A 10,787-nucleotide genomic window follows, 5' to 3' on the forward strand; every position below is an offset into this window, starting at 1 on the left:
TATTTCTATATTTCACAATATATATATATATATATATATATATATATAATAACATTATAAATATTTTATATTATATTGAATAATATTTTATTTTTAATTATAAGATTTTAAACTTAAACCGCGCGCGCGTCATATGTGATACACAATGCAACATTAGATATAGATAGATAGAGTAAGATAACACATAAAGTCAAAGGCCCTCTATTATCGGAAAAACGAGATGGACATTTTCTCTGGGCGACGACGTTTCTTAAAAATTGAAACGTGAAAATTCACAGATCCCGACTTTACGTCGCGATATCTCCGCTCGTAGGGCACGTAGAAAAAAAAATGAAAGCACTTTTATTATACAATTTAAGTATTTCCTGTCGATTGAGCGTATGTAGAACTTGATCGGTTCAGCCGTTACTGAGATCTGATCATCTCGACCCCGAAAAATTCTCAGTTTCGCGTAAAGGATGCACGGCAGTGTCGCGCGCTTGGCTTAGCGCCGAGACACTACCATGTCTCCAGATACAATAATAAAGATAAGAAACATTTTCACGAGAATTAAAGTATTTAGTGTGTATATATTCGTGTATATGTATGTGCGAGTGAATTATATCTCAATCCCAATATAATAACGTCATAATAAAATTATTATATGCATGTAACATTTTGCTATAATATTTAATACAAATATATGTAACGGTAATGATAATTTAAAAATTATAGTAAACAAATATTTATGATGAGGCTCAATAAGTATTAAACAACTAATATAATGAAATAAGGGCAATGAGCCAATTTTCATTAAAATCTTTAAATCAATCTAATATATTGCGAAGAATATTACGTAATTATGGCGTTTCGTCCCAACTTCCACTACTGGACTCATCAGTAAGGCATTGTAGTGGAAGCCTACCTTAGACGCCTGTTTTAGTTATTAAATCGAGATTCTATATATGTATATACAGATATACGCGTATCAAAGCACTTGCGAGAATCTTAGCGAATATCTATAGACCTCTGATGGCGGGTCGACGTAGTAATATTCTTCGCAATATATTATTCAAAGTAATATATGTATATGTATTCCCTTCCCCCCCCCCCCCAACTTGCGCGCCGAACAATCGTCGGTCTTGAAACGCAACTCTATCTGAAAATTCCCCCCAAATTGCGCGCCGAACTATCTTCGGTCTTGGAACGCAACTCTAAACTGAAATAACGTCCCCTTAATTTACTTGAAATTTAAACGCATTGATTTTGCTCGCATAAATTAAATATTTATGATAAGGCTCAATAAGTATTAAACAACTAATATAATGAAATAAGGGCAATCTCGCAAGTGCTTTGGTACGCGTATATCTGTATATATAGAATCTCGATTTAACAACTAAAACAGGCGTCTAAGGTAGGCTTCCACTACAATGCCTTACTGATGAATCCAGTAGTGGAAGTTGGGACGAAACGCCATAATTACGTGATATTCTTCGCAATATATTAGATTGATTTAAGGCTTATATACGTTTAAAATTTTCAAAAAATCGATTTTTCAAAAATGATATTTTCTAAAAGTAGGTATTTAGAAGAATATTTCCTGAAAATTTTAAATAGATCCGATAAATATTTCCAGAGATACAGGTTGTTGTGTACTTGCGTCCGACAGCGTTTCGACCGTTGCATGGTCTCACTGTGCGCACAATCGATTATAGTGTGGCCTAATGCTCTTTTTTGGGACAAAAATATAAATTCATACATAAATAGTAAAATAAATATATTTACAATATAAAAAAAATTCACTTTATTATAAATCTAAATTTTTCATATCGACAATGAAACTACTAGGGTTTGAACGTTCGTGGTTTGTGCTCACTTCCATGTCGCACGCGAAGAATTGCTAAGTAGAAGTTGTGTGTTGATGATCGTCATGAAATTAGTTGCGTGTGATTTTGCAACTAATTTTATGACGATCGCCAACACACAACTCCTACTTAGTAATTCGCGCGCGACACGGAAGTGAGTACAAACGGCTCGCAAACAAAGATATATTAAAACTTTGGAAGCTGCTACTGCTGCAGAAGAGCTGTTATATGGACCTGGAATAGATGACACTATGTAAGTAAAACCCAAATTTTTCTAAATACATTTTCTCTTGTTTTAAACTTTAAACTCGTTTTTCTCAAAACTACATTTTTAAAGTCGGTGAGCAAGATATCTCAAAAACTAATGAATCGATCTTCCTAATTTTTTTTTAACTTACTTTGGACATGAATATCTCGTAATTAATCGAAGAGTTTATATTTTAAATGCGTAGTTTTTTTTATTAATGAAAAAAGGACAATTTTTAAGGTAAAAATTGAAAACTTTTCTTTAATGAGCCGTCATTTTGTTTCTAATCAATATTTTCAAAAACCGAACGATTAATTACTAGCTTATACAATATACTAATGAAATTTTTTTGGATTTTTGATTTCAAATGAGTTCCTGCCGAGATATGTTGCTCACCGCAAAACCATTTTTTTTTAAATACGTGTCTGTAGACCGGCGCAGATTCTAAATTATTAAATATTTTTTTACAAAAAAATTTTGAAATATACTTTAAATATAACTTTATTGGATGTACAAACTGAAACATATGTATATAGTTTCATTTTGTTTAAAAAAAATCCTTAAAAAATCGCTTTTTCTAGCCCTCTAAATGTATATAACCCCTTAAAGATTTTAATGAAAATTGGCTCATTGCCCTTATTTCATTATATTAGTTATAGTAAACATATTCTAAATGCTACATTTAATAAATACAGCTAACTTTTCTTTTTTTATGTATTTTACTCGCATATACTGTACGCGAATATATATACAGACTGCATACTTTAACTCTTGTAGTTTCTAATCTCTTTTATACAAAATGTTACAACCATATGTAATTTTATTATGACGTTATTATATTGGGATTGAGATACAATTCACTCGCAAATACATATACACGAATATATACACACTAAATACTTTAATTCTCGTGAAAATGTTTCCTATCTTTATTATTATATTTTATTACATCGAGATCGAGAACTAGTAGCGCGAAGTGTTTTTACATAAAAAATTTTTCTATTTAAATAAATCTTTTTCATTTTGTTTTTAAATTTATTGTGATCTAATTTTTTTAAAGAAGGATTAAATCACTTGGTTTCTAACAAGATCTTTTAATAAGAATACAAAGGCATATGCTTAGGTTTCATTGTATGAAGATTAAGATAATTCTACTTAGGTTTTACTTTTTAATTTAGTGGAATTTAAATAATAGTACTATATGGGTTTTTAAAGATTAAAGGAACCACTTGTGTTTTACTTTTTAATTTGGTAAAATTTAACTTGGCGCCGACTGTTGATATCAAATCTTGTATATAAATGATAAATGTCGTTAAAATTAAGTAAGTAATAAGGTAGAATAACTTGGCGCCGACTATTGATATCAAATCTTTTATACAAATGATACATGTCATTGATTTAAGTAAATAATAAGGATAATATCACGTAGGTTTTTAAAGATTAGAATTTAACTTGGCACCAACTATTGATATCAAATCTTTTATACAAATGATACATGTCATTAGAATTAAGTAAATAAGGATAATATCACGTAGATTTTTAAAGATGGTTCTACTAAACAGCAAATGTGATTGGTCAGTTTCACAGTCGATTAAGTAATTGACGTTGGTGAAACTGGCCCAAATGGTTTTTTGATCAGCAGCACCCACTCTTAGCGCTTTTTTCTACTTTTTTTTTAAAAAGGTAAGTTTATATATACATACAAAAGATACATGTCATTAGAATTAAATAAGTGTTTAACGATGGTACCTCTTAGATCTTTAGAGATAGAATTTTTAAAGACTAGTTAATTAAACTATATTTTATGGGAAAAATCCATATTACATGACAAGATAGTGAAATAAAAGAAGGGAGGATGTATCGAAGTTAGTATAAATTGTATATTTATATAGATATTTTAATATCAGAGTTACCTTCGTGATAATATATGTATTATGTTAAAGTACAGATGTATCAAAAATATATATAAAAAATGATTTAAAGGATGATTTAAAAATATATTGTACATATATGAAGGAGAGTGAAAATGATAAGTAGTAGGGCGAGAAAGAAGGGAGAGGAAATGCAGTGAGTCGAAGTTTTAATGATTATGGTTGGATATCACACTCTGTTTTAAATAATTTAAAGTCAAATTGTTAATATATTAATATACACAATATAGTCCTACAAAAAACTATTTAAAAATGAAGGGCTAAGTACCAGTTATGTAATTAATTCTTGAAATTTAATTCTTTAAGGAATTAAACGTTCTTCATAACCTTCATTTAAAAAACATTAAATTATAAGGATAACACCAAGTAGGTTTTTAAATTCTACTAAACAGCAAATATGATTAGTTAATTCTTATTAAGTAATTGAGGTTGGTGTAATAGAGCGAGAGATGTGAAGCATTTGGTCTTCCGAAGCCAAACAGGTCGCCAATTTGTAGGCGCACTAGCGACGGTTAAAGTAACATAAAAATCAAAGGTAAACTACCCGCCATAGTAGCAAATTTATTTTGGGCCTGTTTATGGCCGGATTTTTTTCTTCCGAAGCCAAACAGGTCGCCACCAGGAAAAACCGTTTATGGAGGGTGGAAAAATGTATTAAAATGAAGTGGCGGCCTTCGCAGGTGTAGCGTTTTTGCGTTAGGGGTGATTCAGTATCGGAAGATTTTTTCGCCGAAGCCAAACAACTTGCGGCGAAGTGCAATGCATTTCTGGTGTTAAAAAATGATAATCGCGTGATTGGCGACCTTCGCAGGTGTAGCTTAATATTTATGTTGCGGGTTTTTTGCACGTAAAGAGATCAGTTTTAAAGTCAATCAAAGAAAATAGAAAAATAATGTCTGAAAAGAATAAAACAGACCGCCTCCATGTGGAAAGGACATTTAGAACCTCCAAGAATACAAATTCAGAGTGGCGACTCCCTCAGGTGTAGCCAAACCTCGTGGGAGGTCTTGAAAGAGGGCAATGAATCCACCACTTGGAAAAAATTGATTATGGTCTTACAGCACCTAAAAAAAATATTCAGTACATGTTTTCAACGTATTTTTGCCTGCTGATTACGAATATGACAATAAAAATTTGCGGTCGGACCTACTGAAGCCGCCATCTTGAAAAAACCGCTAAGAAACACGATTTTTTGCATTTAAAGAATACAAATCGGAGGAAAAAAATTTTCAAATTAATAAGATAGAGCATCAAATTCTCTTCAAAAATGGTTATATGTGGACGTCCGCATGAAAAGGGCCCACTTTGTCGGTCTGATTTTCGGAGAAAATCGAAGTTTAAAAAATGAAATTTCTTATTTCTTGTGAGTTTGGAGTCGTAAATCATGTGCCATTCAACGCGATAGACCCTCAAGATTGTTCCTAAACCATAACAAAAATTTTAGAAATTTGAACTATACTTAGAATATTGCGATTATCTTAGAAACCCAAAATCGACAAAGTGGGCCCTTTTCATGCGGACGTCCACATATAATGCCACAAAAGACGGATGAACATGATAATCAACTTGGCGGGTCCCGTTTCCATCTGTAACACCGTTTTGTGTTCGGGGACATTTATGTACATTGAGATAATTACAAGGACCCAAATTGGGTTGTTGAAGTCACTGATCACGAATCTCATGTCAGAACTTCGAAATTTCAAATGGCGGTTCCAAAATGGCGGACCAAAATATGAAACCTTACTCTGTTTATATGACAATCGGAATAATCTAAGATTTTTGTATTCGCTGATTACGAATTCGTTGTCGGTTTTATTTAATTCCAAATGGCGGATTTAATATGGCGGATCAAAACACGAAATCTTACTTGATTCAAATGAAACTCTTACTCGTACTTGGTAGTTTTTGAAATCGGTGATTCAGAATACGTTGTACACGGAAAGACATTTCTTGGTAATTTTACTATTATATTCAGCAATTTGGGGACGTAATGTTCATTACGGGAAAATATACATTTCAATGCATTAAAAATTACTACAAAATTTTTAATTTTTGTTTGAAAGAAATGTACATTAAGTTATTGCTAAAATATCATGTTTTATATAATGGAAAATCATGTTTTATATGAACAATTTACTATATTACATTTGATTAAAGTTAATGAACATTTTTCAGTCTTCTTTGTCGCTAATGTCGTAATCGCTACCTTCATCTGAAAAATTTGGCTCAAAGATATCTGTAGTATCATCTTCAGATATTTCAACTTCAGGATGAACACCTATTGAAATGTATACGAATACATTTAACATTGTCTACTTAGTTTTATTCATAATGATCATCTACATAAATATAAACAAAAATATCGATTTTAGGCAGTAATAATTAAAATATGATTAATTTGTGTTAATTTCATAATGAGGCTTTTTTTACTACAAAATAAATACTATGACATAGTGTAAAATAAGTTATTGTTTTGTTGAAATATTTTAATCCAAATTACAATATGTAAAAAATTAAATTAAACTAAGTTCTGCTTCGAAAGTATTTAATCTTCAGAATGTAACAAAAACATGTGTTTATAGCAAATTATACTTGTTATATGGGCAAACCCCAGAAACTTTTAAATTTTCTGTCAAACAAGGAAGACTTTTTCGCTTTTATGACCTAAAATGTAAAAGTTTCTGAGATTTGCACATATAAATTAGAAAAATGTAATTATTATAATATTACTATCCCTGATAGTAATTTGTTGCAATTGTCATAGCCATAAAATAGCCTCATCGAAATTTCTACCAGGGCATAATGTAAAACTTTTTCTTTGAAGTTTTGTCATACCTTTCTCTATATTTTTGGTAAAAATGTAGATTAGGGGAGCCTCCCCCAATGACTTTGACCTTGACATATGTTGTCAAGGTCATTACCCTGAGTGACCTTGAGGAAGTTTTAACCGTCGGACCTAACTCGTTAAAAAGTTATTAATAAAAAAAGTTTCAAAGTTAACGTATCATTTCTGGAAAATTATACGTATTAATGTATTATTTCTGCCATATATGTATTATAACAAGTACTATTTTTACACGTGCGCGCACACACGCACGCACGCCCCCACGCACGCACACACACAATATAACAGACCAAGAATAAATGCAATCAAAATGAATACAAGAGGTACTCTTCTTATCATTTATGAATCACTATTCTACACCTTTCCCTGTTCTAGTCTAGTCATTATGTACATTTAAAAAAGAAAAAATTGGAAGCAGCAATTTTCTTTTTGGGGGGTCTCAGGGATGTCAAGAAAAGCTTAACTTGAAGTTTTCGACCTCTGTTTCCCGGTTGGCTTTTTTGCTACAGTTAAAAACTCCAAAAAAATGGTTTTTTCGCAATAACTCGGGTTCTAATCAACTTAAAAGGTCGTTACAAGGCCCATTTTAAAGGTTTTTTATGCTCTTCAATTTTTGTCATATAATATTTTGTCGTGCGACTGACATTTTTCGAGATATCGAACGATTTATCGCGATTTTTGTACTGAAAATAAGTTTTTTTTTGTTTTTTGCTTTTTACTCGGTATTCTTAACGGAAAATGTAAAAGTGACTTGAGAAGAAGTTGTAAGCCCGGTTTTTCATTATGCGGTTAATTCCTTTAGTCAGGTTACCTTAACCACAAGATTTACCTTCAAGTTAAATGTCACTGCGTTTCTCAATGTATAATTTATTATCAGTTAATCGACCTTCAGTAAACTTGTATTCTTCAACAAATTTCTAATGTTGGCATTCGTGTTCCAGAAGAGAAACGATACAAACCTAACCTGTAAATTAAACTCATGAAACTTTCGTTTACACTTACACGATACAGGATAATTTACTGGATAAATGAAGAAATCAATTTTAGATACGACAGGTAAATATTGAATCTCCAGAAAAAGTTTGTTGTGTAACGTATATTATAAAATGTAAGAAAATAATTGTTTTATTCATATATAAAGTAATCAATAGACATCGGATTCTTATGCAATTAATTATTTATTTAGAGAGTGGATTAGAAAGTAACATCAAAATAATATTTAAAATAAAAATAATTTTATTAAAAAAGCATTCTAAAAATGCATTCATTTATTTATTTGTGTATATGCTTATTTGTACATTTGGTGCATGTCTGCACAAATATCTGCATAAGAAATCCGATGTTTACTAATCTGATAATTTTTATAATGTTAATTAGATTTTGATCATTTTGATAATTTAAATTTTATTTGTATAGTAAATATGGAAATTTCTTGCAATAAACGAATCAACTTTTCAAGAGACGAAGAACAACTTTTAGTGGCTCTTGTCGAAAAATATAAATTGGTAATAGAAAACAGAAAAAGTAATGCAACTACTTGGAAAGACAAAGAAAAGGCATGGCAAGTAATAGAAAAAGAATTTAATTCTAATAGTGGCCAGAATGTACGTAATTCTAAACAATTAAAAGAAAAGTATCTTAATATGAAAAAAAGAACAAAACAAAGATTTTCCAATGAAAAAAGATACAATAAACAAACTGGTGGTGGACCACATACACCTGTAGACATTACAGACGTAGATATAGCAATAAAAGATATAATTGGGAAACAAATTACTGGATTAAGTAATAATTATGATTGTGACTCACAAATGAATAGTAAGTATAGTCATAAAAAAAGTTTATATATAAAGTTTAATTTTATCGTTAATATTTAGTTCAAAATCTATAAATTTATAAACGAAATTCTAAAATACTTCTTTAATAATATAATGCTAAATTAAATTTGTTTTAAATTTTTGTAACATTGAAGTTGCATAATATGAAAATGTATTACATATATATAATGTATGTAATTATTGTTTACGAGAAAAAATGTGTATAACATATCTTCAATTATACTTAATAATAGTTATCTAAATATTATAAAAATTATATAAAATAATAATTAAAAAAATGTTATATAAAAATGTTTTTCGTAGCTTCTAATTTGGAAAATACCAATTCGGAAAATAGTTATACATTTACCTTACCTGATTTACAAAAAGATTTTAATCTAGCAACAGAAACAAATGTCGAACATGCAACAGAAGTATCATTTCTTGACGTACCGATAGAAATAAATGTCGAAGGGACTTCAGGAACAGATTTTGAAGTAACAACAGGTACTCAAAATAAATACAATTAATATGAAATAAGTTTGTACGAACAAAATAACACTTTTTTTTTAATACAGATTCATCTGAAATAAATACTGAAAATAAAGAGAATGATAAGAATAACTGGTCCGAAAAATCAGTAAGCTTATTAAAAAGATCTGTTAGTAAGCAATTAAGAACTACTCGTGAGTATACTTACGTCAGTATACTTATAAAAGTATGTCAGTATACTTATAAAAGATTACGCGTTAAATTTAAGTGTTTATGTTGACATGTAAAAAAAATCTCCATGTATCTAATTAAAAAATAGAAACTGAATTTTAAATGCTTTCCCACGTTTTTTCATATTTATGTTTTTTCAATGTATTGATTGAAGCCGGCGCTACTCAATGCTTTTTTTTTTCTACTGAATTAACATCTTGTTAATTAGCATAATGCTAATTCAACTAGCAATACAACAGGAAAGAAAGCATTGTGTGTCACTGACTTAACTCTCATTAAATACTTATTACTAGAATAATATTTAGAAGACTAAAAATATCTAAAACATTAAACAGATATATAATTTTTTCAGGTAACAAAATGGTTTATAAACAAAAAAAATATGTTGATATTGAAACCGGCCAACGATCTAAAAAGTATGTTAACTTTAATGACCAATTAATCGAAAGAAAGTTGGAATTTGTTAAGTTACAGAAAGAGAAATTTCTTGAGGAACATTCTCTAAAAATGGAAATAATGAATGCTACTTTAAACATAAAAAAGAAGAAGTTAACTAATTTGGAAAGCAAAAATTAAAATATAGATTTCGTTATTTAAGACTTACTATTAAAATGGGACGCATTCAAAAATAGAGTAGCTATATAAAACAAAAATTATAGTCATTGTAAAAACCTTAATACAGCATTTCATGAATAAGAAAAAATTGAATTTTTTAATAGATGTTTATGGTTATAGAATGTACTTCTAATTACTGTTGGAGATATAATAATATTAATATTTTATGTTTTTATTTCTGTGATATCTGCAAAGAAATGGCTGTATTTACGTTTGTTTAATATAATATATGAATATAATATATGAATAAACTACATTTTTGAAAATGTAGATTTTACTTCAGTTTCACTTGTAATTCGAATCTGCGCGATATAAAGCAGCCATAAAGTACTTATATCCATTATTATGATAAAATTAAATAAATTTTAATTTGTTGAATTTTTTATTTATATAATGATAAATAAGAATTAAACATTCACCAAATTAAATATTTATTTACAAGTAAACAAAATTGAACATTTTCTCATTCAATTTTTATTATTATTTTGTAAAAGTATTATAAAATATACAAAGTAAAAATTTTTTTCTCTATTGATGCAAATATAATTTTAATTTTATGATGATATACATTAAGTATATATGTACTATTTTTTCATTAAATCAAATTCTCAACTCAAAAAATTTTTTTAATAAAATAAATTGGAAACTATTTAATATGTTGATTTCATTTTGTGATTTGATACCCAATCCACACACACACACACACACACACACACACACACACACACACACACACACACACACACACACGCACACACACACACA

General features: G+C 29.2%; 1 pseudogene; it reads right to left on the reverse strand.

The window, feature by feature from the left end:
* Window positions 1–6,193: 6,193 nt before the first annotated feature.
* Window positions 6,194–10,787, reverse strand: part of LOC108773433 (putative nuclease HARBI1) — a 6,238-nt pseudogene continuing 1,644 nt past the window's right edge.

This window comes from Cyphomyrmex costatus, unplaced genomic scaffold, assembly GCF_001594065.2.
Source record: "Cyphomyrmex costatus isolate MS0001 unplaced genomic scaffold, Ccosl1.0 scaffold208, whole genome shotgun sequence".
Taxonomy (NCBI): Eukaryota; Metazoa; Arthropoda; class Insecta; order Hymenoptera; family Formicidae; genus Cyphomyrmex; species Cyphomyrmex costatus.